Source organism: Tiliqua scincoides, chromosome 3 (assembly GCF_035046505.1).
Source record: "Tiliqua scincoides isolate rTilSci1 chromosome 3, rTilSci1.hap2, whole genome shotgun sequence".
Taxonomy (NCBI): Eukaryota; Metazoa; Chordata; class Lepidosauria; order Squamata; family Scincidae; genus Tiliqua; species Tiliqua scincoides.
The window spans coordinates 73,997,461-74,006,583 of record NC_089823.1 but is presented as its reverse complement, the minus strand read 5'-3'; the positions used below and the strand labels follow the sequence as shown (position 1 = coordinate 74,006,583).

Here is a 9,123-nt window from a genome sequence, read left to right as displayed (position 1 = left end):
CTGGCAGTGAGGTTCGCAAACATGCCTTATGGCACGTTTGTGACAGTGCACGGCAGCACGAAGCCGCAGCACTGAGCCCAGGATTGGGCTTAAGGCAGCAATTCTCACCCAGTGTGCTGAGGCACATTGGTATGACATGAATGGTCCATAGGTGTGCTGGGGGATTAGGGGGGAATGTCATTTATTAGTAGGGCCATTGGGGGTTGTAAGCCCCCACCAGCAGCATGTGTGCCTTGTTAATCGTCAAAAAATTGATGGCGTCGCATGACAATTTTAGCACCTTGTCAGTATGCTGTGAGATAAAAAAGATTTAAAAACACTCTTCTAGGGGATGAGAGATAATCCCATACAGAAAAAACATGGGATCAAATCATTCCTGTCTCAATAATCTCCATCTGTAAAATGGATAAACATTTTGATAATATGCTGAACAATTGTGTTTTATATATGGAGCTTTACATGAAGTAAGTGGCTGGAATCACTTCCTTGAATTTTTCTACAAGCACTTTACGGGGCTGCTTACCTTATTCAGGGGAAGGGTACAAATGTATCCTTCTCCCCAGGTGCCTTCTGCGGTAGCACGGGAGGCGCAGGATTCGGTGGCAGCCTTCCTCGGAGCTGCCGAGCCTGGGCGCTGTGGGCAGCTCCGGATTGGGCTGTTATTCTGTACAGTCTGGTGCAGGAGGAGGCCCATTGTGGAGGTGACACAATGAGCTCTTGCACCAGATGCCACATACCCTAGTGATGCCTCTGAGTGCAACCCAGAATGCCACCCTGTTCTATGCCTCTGTTCCAATGGAAAGACAAGCAGCCACTTACCATACTCCTTGCATGGTTTGTTTGTTTGTTTCAGTTGCAGAATCGCATGGATTCAGATTTGATTTAAAAGGAGCACACAAATAAGGGATCTCCTTGGTTTGCATGGTGCTTATGCATCAAATTAGAAGTCCTGCACTTTCCACACTTGAAGAGATTGTGCCTGGAGCAAGGTAAAGAAGCAAGTGATCCACTTTCTGCTCAGCAGGCTGGAGGGAGGTAGCAGCTGTGGCAGACTCAGGATGACACCCCCCTCCAACAATTTGCCACTGATTCACCTCACATCACCTTGCTTAATGGGTGTGCTGGCCCTGATTTGTACCTCATTTTCCCGATATGCTTGCTTCATACTTGCTCACAATTGGAGCCTGCATTCTGGAAGGACGGTCTGTAATGGCCTACTACATGTGCAGGTGGTACTGTTTGCTGGCAGAGGACTTGGACATGTATTCAACCACTGCATACTTTGGATGGACTCTGTGTGTGTGTGTGTGTGTGTGTGTGTGTGAGTGTGTGAGTGTGAGTGTGTGTGTGTGCGTGTGTGTTTTGCAGGTTCCATTGGGTTGCACAGCAGATCTATCTAAAGTCCCACCCAAGTCAGAGAATTGTTTTACTTCAAAAATTGGCAATGCTATTAACAGGGTTGGAGTCTGCTCTTAAAATGATGACCCATTACCATGAGATTGATGATAATCTCTGGCAGAAAGGACACATCTGGCATTGAAGAAATGCCTCTAGGGACTCAGTTATTTCTTCAATGCCATATGTGTTCTTTGCCCCACAGACTGTAATGTCTAGGGACTGTTTTAGCATTTCTAACTCAGTCTTTCTGCATACCAGAGAAGGACGTTTTCCAGAGGCTCACCACACTATTTGACTTTTCCCTTAGTTCACATTGAATGAAGAAAGCAGTGAGCTCAAACCTTTCTATCTTTTTAGATTAGGTTGATTCATTTAAGAAATGCCAGTAACAGCAGTTTTTCAGATATTATGTTTATCTCCATTGACAGATATCATAGTCACACGATAAGAGATCACAATCTTTCTCATCATCTGTGATAGCCATTTCACACATCCAAGCAATCCCATTTCATACATTCAGTGATAACACGAGCACTGAAACTATAATGTGAATAAAGCCATGTGGAATTCATTGTAATGTGGTAATGCTGTACATGAACTTCTAGGACAGGCAGCCCTATTCCTAACCCCGGCAGCTCCGCTGAGTGCAGCAGTGCTAAAATGGCTACCGCTGCATCCAGCAGCACTATTGAGCAGCACTACTGGAGAGCTCCTCAAAGGAAGCCCCAAGCCACACAAGGGGGCTTTTCAAGACTGTGCTGGCTATTTTGCTAGCTTGAGAGCCTCGGTGTCAGGCTTTGCAGTCCAACACGGAGGACAGAAAGGCAGAGCAGGGCTCCTTCAGTCCCACCCCCTCCCTCCCTACCTCCTCTCCCCCACCGCATTCTGCCCACTCCTCACCTCTCCCTGCCCAAAAAATATTCAGTCAGCCAGGACTGCAGGAGCACTGGCTGGCCCTCCATGTGACACTGGCATTTGACCAACACCGGCAGCCCCTCCTCTCTGGGTGCCATGGCACATTTGCCGTGCCTTACAGCCCATTTGCAACACCTGTGTACATTGTAAATTTAATTGTAATAATGAAATATATAACAAGACTACATAGCAAACTAAATTTTTGGTCAGTGCTGATTACCATGTAAATGGATATGAAATAAAGTAATGTATTATTTAAGTATTGAGTGTTCCACAGTGCTAACATGAGAATTTTTCAAGAAAGGATACAAGCAAGAAAGCAACCAAGAAAGAACCTTGCTACAATTTCAGTGAATATAAAATGACTTCTTTTTCTCTTCTAACATAACACAGTTCAGTTGCTTGTGATTTTCAAAGATTCTGAAGTCAGAACAAGTCAAGCCTGAGCCATTAAACTGTGCTCCATATATCAACTGAAACTGCTGGGAATCATCCTATTGATTTAAAAAGGATTTGGAGGAGGCCATGAAATAACAGTTTATAGATTTGTGGGTGTTACTTCAAGATGGACTTCTTTATCAACCTAAACAGATCATTAATGAAAATTATCAATTATCCTTGCTATTTGATTGCTAATTATTGCATTCTCAATACAGTACCAATGGGGTCTAAAAAACACTGTGCTAAACTTATGTAACGAGGACAAAAATTAGGTTTGTGAATGAACATCAAGTTTTTGGAGTATGTAAACAAGTTTTATAAGAACAGCTGAAGAACTCAAACAGTAATAATACATGTCTTAGGTCTCAGCTTAATTTCCAAGCACCTAAAGCTACTGTAGTAAATGTACTGCACCGTTCAAAGATGGCCAAAGAATGTGACGATCTCCTAAAGTAGATTAAAATAATTGATTGATCTGAAACAGCTGTTTGATAGAAATGGAGAAATGTGGGAATGATCAGGATCAACACTCTCTTTTATACAACGTTTTCATTCCTTTCTAATCTTTGCTTTACTTAGTAATGCAACACCAACTAACAACTGTATTTCACAGGACTCTTTAGACTTCAGCAATTTACATATTTATGACATCCTGGAAGTTTTCCTCCTCTTTTTCTTAAGAGGCTGAAATCTTCATTGCATGAAACTTGGGGTTGTATTATATGAACTTCAATTCTGTTATTACTCACAGTCCCAAAACAATTAATGTATACATTCTATTCAGCAGCTTTGTGAAAAGGGAATGTGCTAACATAGTTCTTTCTTTAAACAAATTACCTTTATTAATCCTCAAAAGTAATATACAAGCATTTTTAAGAGTCAGAAAGATCAATTATCATGCATGGACCTCTTCTTAGTTTGGATGTTTCTGTTTTATGGAAAGTCTCAAGGAGCATTTTATAGACATTTAGAACACCAAAACATTCATAGAGGTGAGCACTGTACAGACTGTATATGTTCCTTGTGGAGATTAGTGAAGGTTAGGATCATGCCTACTGGACTGCCCACCATAGGGGCATTCTAAGTTCTGAACAGACTACATGTGTACAAATGGTACATATATAGGATCTGGGTGCAACCAGGAACCCTGTCAAAAGCAGGTTCCTTGATCATATATAGACCGAGCCTACAGAGGTACAGTTTGCATGTGAATATGCTGTGTTCAAAAATTATGATGAATGTGTTTGAGTCTCTATATGAATATGTCTCTAAGCAGCTTAGAGAACTGAAACACCCTCCCCACATATTCTGCAACATGCAAACATTGTTGCAAAAGGCCTTATATCTCTTCTGTAGGTAGACTTAACAAAATGTGCTGATCTTTCTTTCAAAAATGTAAAGTTACTATGAATTTCTTAAGTCCCAGTAAGAGTTCAACTTGGCCTCTTACACATTGAACACCATAAGATTGAACACAGTAAGAGTTCAATCATCAGAATGTCATCTTTAAGCTTGTTTTGAGTATCAACTTTTAGTCCTAGAACCAGGGATAAAAAAGTGAATAGTTCTCCTAAAAATGGGCAAATTGCTCTTCCTTCACTATGATTGTCTACAACTACCTACCCACGCCTACAAAGCATTAATGGCCAAGATCATTCTTTCAGCATACAGAGGTCATTTTGCAGCTCAGTACAGTAAACATATTTAATCATTTTTGTTTTTTAAAAAAGTATAATATGCCTTTGACCTTTGTCAAGTTTGGTGAAAGACACTTCTAGTCTGTGAAGTGTAGATTTATGAAGAGCTGCTCTATCATGACGCAGTGGGTAATGCTCCTGCCTCAGCCCTTGATGGGGATGTTGCGGTGTAAGAGGTAGTAAATTTTGGAAAGCTGCCCCAAATTTGTCATTCCTTAAAGTACTCACCTACACACAATACGGACCAACCTGCTTCTCCGAGGAATGATGCCTTCAAGATAGATAACCATCTTAAAGTGGACTGTTTATTTTTCACATTTTTATACTGCCCTTCCTTGCTTGCACATACCCGATCTCGTCTGATCTCGGAAGCTAAGCAGGGTCAGACCTGGTTAGCACTTGGATGGGAGACCGCATGAGAATACCAGGTGCTGTAGGCTTATACCATAGTCTTTCGAGACTGACAGTTGCCAACCACTGATCTTCCAAGAAGCTCAGGATGCGGTACATGGTTTTTCCCTCCTTTTGTCCTCACAACCACCCTGAGGTAGTGAGAGATAGTGACTAGCCCAAGTTCACTCAGGAAGCTTCATGGCTGAATGGGGATTTGAACCTGGATCTTTCAGATCTATGTCCAGCTCCAGAACCACAACAGCGTCATGGCTCCTGGTTGCATGTGTTTGTAGCACCATCTTGCACATGTTATTATCAAGGAAACTTTTTTAATGGCCTACAGCAATGATCCCTTCAGTGTAGCTGTACCTGTGCAGGTACTGCACTGTACATACTGTACATTGTCATGACCTTCAGCACTGCCATGCCACCGGTGAAGCAGGTGGGTACATGTTGCATGTGGACAGCCAAAGGGGGCACTAAAGACTCCAGAGATACACATAAGAAAGCTACCAAATATTTATAAATACCAGTACTTTTTGCTTCCGTAGACTCATTTAAAAAATGTTTATGAGAGCAATGTAACAATTCCCACAAAAGAAAGGATCATAACCTTTTGTGCCTACAGGTTGGAAAGCTAATTATTATGATATCAAGGGTTTTCTACATTGCAGGTGTACCAACATTATGAAGTGTCTATTTTGCTAAAATAAGCAGAAAGGTCATGTTATCTATAAAGGTTTCTTAAGACATTTCCGCATGATCATTACTATAAGAGACAAGTTAATTTTCTTTATCTCTAGCCACAAAGTATAATTCAGAACTGGGAAGCTCAGAATATAGTTTGGAATCGAACAAAAGGTGTGGAAGGGGAGGGAGTGGAACAGGAGGGCTGGAACTGCAGAGCTCAGTGTGGGATCCACACCCTGGTGTCGGGCCTCCCAGTCCAACACAGAACTCCCTGCGCCGGATAAATAGTCAGTGCAGAGTCAAGTAGCCCCATTGCAGGACTACTTTCCTTCCTCCGGTGGCTACCTGGTATGCTCAGGATGTCGTGGCAGCCATTTTGACGCCACGGCAGCCCTGCACACCAGGCAGTCCAGGATTGGGCTGTTGGTCCCCAGCAGAACATGTCACTGGTGTCTTCTCTGCAAGGCCTCACTGCAAGGCCTCTCCTTTCCCGATGGAGCCCTTCCTGCCACCAGAGAGGTAAGGAATAGAGGCCTAATATTAAGAAGGGAAAATAAATGGTGAGGACAAGTCTATGAAATGCAAGAAACGTTGTCTGATATTTTCACTCAGAGCTCAAATATATACAAGATAAGAATGGTGACTGTTCAAACAGTAGCAATTAAAAATAATTAATTATATAATAATGCAGTACATTCCCCATCCATGCTTCCAGTCAAGAACTAAATGACAAAAAATCATTGCTGACAAAATCTACCGCAGATACTTGCCTATAAGGGGATCTCACAATAAGTCGAGGGCAGGTTTTGAGCCAAAAATCATGGAATTTCTATGACCATCGGATAAGTCAGGGGTTAAACTTAGGCTGGTGCCTGACTATAGGTTTGTCCTATTTTACCCAAGGCCTGATCCTGAAAAATAACCTTCCAGAAATTGTTACCTAAGAACTATGCAGTCTCTGTTTTATTAAAAATTTAGTAAAATATCCTGAGATGCATTTTTATTTTTTAACTTTTTAAGTTCTGGTCTTCACGACCTTTTTGTAAACATTATCAGAGTAAGGCTGCAATCCTATACGTACGTTCCCGGGAGTAAGCCCCACTGGACACAATGGGGCTTACTTCTGAGTAGACATGAATAGGATTGTGCTGTAAGTGCCTGTAAACCACACACCAGTAGAACCATTAATCAAATCCTTCTTTAAGGTGCCTGCCTGGTGTGTTAAGCCAGAAGTTCAACGTATAGCATGCAACATAAAACACCTAACTGGGAGTGTGCAGTTCAATTCACAGCAGAGAGACAAGCAACAAAGAATGACTGCGAGCAAGTTGCGAGCAAGTTGCAACCCTATTTACGTAGAAGCAGACTCGTTGCTTTCTTAAGTAGTGGTGTGCTGAATTGTAGCCTGGGAATTTGTTTCAGATGGAAATGAGGATGACATCTGGGTGTTTTAAAAACCAGAACCCTGAACTGGGGGGGGGGGTGTGAAATGCTTTGAAAACGACTTGCCAGGAACTGTTCTGAAGCAGTAGCAAAAAGCAGAAAAAAAGGAGGCATTTTACCTTCTTCTCCAAACTGGAGAAGAGATTCTGGGAGCTGTGAGGAGGCTTTGTCAGGAGTCCAGTGCTGCACTTCCATAGCAGTGGCCCTCATACAGACTGTAGTTCCCATAAGCACCTTCACTTCTTTTCCTGCTTGGAGAAGAAGCTCCACCCTGAGCTGCTCCTCCCTGAGCATTAATCTGGCCTTGCATATTGTAATAAGAACATAAGAAGAACCCCACTGGATCAGGCCAAAGGCCCGGTGGCGTAGCTGGAGGGAGGCGGAGCACCCAGCCTGGCAGGGAGCCTCAGCACGGTGGGCAAGAGGCCCCTCCCTTTGGAGCCATTCCTGGTGGGGGAAGCTAAACGGAGCCGTACGGCTCAGAAGGGAGGGGCCACTTGCCCGCCGCCCTGAGGCTCCCTGCCAGACTGGGTGCACAGCCCCCCTCCAGCTACGCCACCGCAAAGACCCACCTAGTCCAGCTTCCTGTATCTCACATTGGCCCACCAGATGCCTCAGGGAGCACACAAAACCACAAGATACTTGCATCTCATTGCCATTCCGCTACATCTGGCATTCTATTTACCTTCACACCGCCCAACAAAGAACACCAGACTATGCACTTGGGTTTAACTTGTGCCACTTTATTAAACACAGTGACCAATTTTTAATGCATGAAACCTACTGAACACACCTTCCCTCCCTTGCCAGTCTGGGGCAGGAGGAAAAACTGCCATCCACGGTTAATTTGGATGACAGAAAAAATATTCCTGCCCCGCCATCATGAGGAGTGACCAGCTAATCTCAGACTGTACATACCCATCATGGCTTGTACCTTGTGCTGGAGTTTTCTGCTCTAACTGTTCTGCTGCTCAATTTTAGTGGATGTCCGCAAGTTCTGGTCTGGTGTGAGAAGGAAAAGAGCATCCCTTTATCCACTCTGTCCACCCCCTGCATAATTTTGTATGTCTCAATCATGTTCCCCCTCAGGAGTCTCTTTTCTAGACTGAAGAGCCTCAAATACTTCAGCCTTTCGTCATAAGGGAGGTGCCCCAGTCCAGTAATCATTTTGGTTTCTCTCTTCTGCACCTTTTCTAGTTCCACTATGTCCTTTTTAAGATGTGATGACCAGAACTGAATATTCAAAAAAATGAACCTGCTATGGACTGGTCCCAGTTCAGATCTTTGAATGACAGGGTGGAAGATATTTAAGTTCTAGTTAGATTTCTCAAGGATCTCCTCCTCTTGGATCCAGTAATCAAGTTAGAAAAAGACATTCCGACACATACATGGTTCCTGTATGGTTTTATTTCACTTCTAATTCCAAGGAGCAAAAGCAGTGAAGGCTCTTTTTCAATAACATTCCATGCCTGAAAGAGGGAAGTGAGATATGGAATATATAATAGCAACTTGCCAATGAAAGACTGTGTGGGTTGTTCCATGAGAGAGAAGGTGAAGATTTCCACTTTTGTTATGTGAATCCGATGCAAAACTGGGAAGATGAGGAAGTGTAACAGAAAAGAAAACGAAAAACAAAATCATGCCATAGAAAATGAGGGAAGTCCTCATTTTGTATTTTATTCATTTGGGTTGTATGCCTACCATTCCTTTCTTCTGTCATACAGAAGACCCAATGCATAACCACCAACACATTACAAGAAAGACTGTAATCCAATTCTGCATCTTTCTTCAGCTCATGTATTGTGTGTTGTTATTTTAAATTGAAATATTTGAAATGACTGCTGGTACTGCACTAACCAGATCTTTCTTCATGCACATCCATCATGCTGTCCATGCCACTGTAAGTGCAACGTGTGGTGTTGAATTCTTCAATGTGATACTAGCAGGAATTTAAGAAATATGCTAACGAGGTGTCTGTCACTGAAAGAGATTTATTATAGACATTATGGTCACATTTGTTTTGAAAAATAATTAATAAAATCAGTGTCTTCAAAAATTACAGGCACATTACTAACAGCTCAAGCCTACCCTAACTCCCTGGACAGTGATGCAGCAGCAGCAACACAGCATCCGCTGAATCCCACAA

At 42.7% G+C, this 9,123-nt stretch overlaps 1 pseudogene; it reads left to right on the top strand.

Annotated features, from left to right (window-relative positions):
• The first annotated feature begins 4,771 nt into the window (after positions 1–4,771).
• LOC136646642 (5S ribosomal RNA) lies at positions 4,772–4,891 on the top strand (annotated as a pseudogene).
• Positions 4,892–9,123: the final 4,232 nt, after the last annotated feature.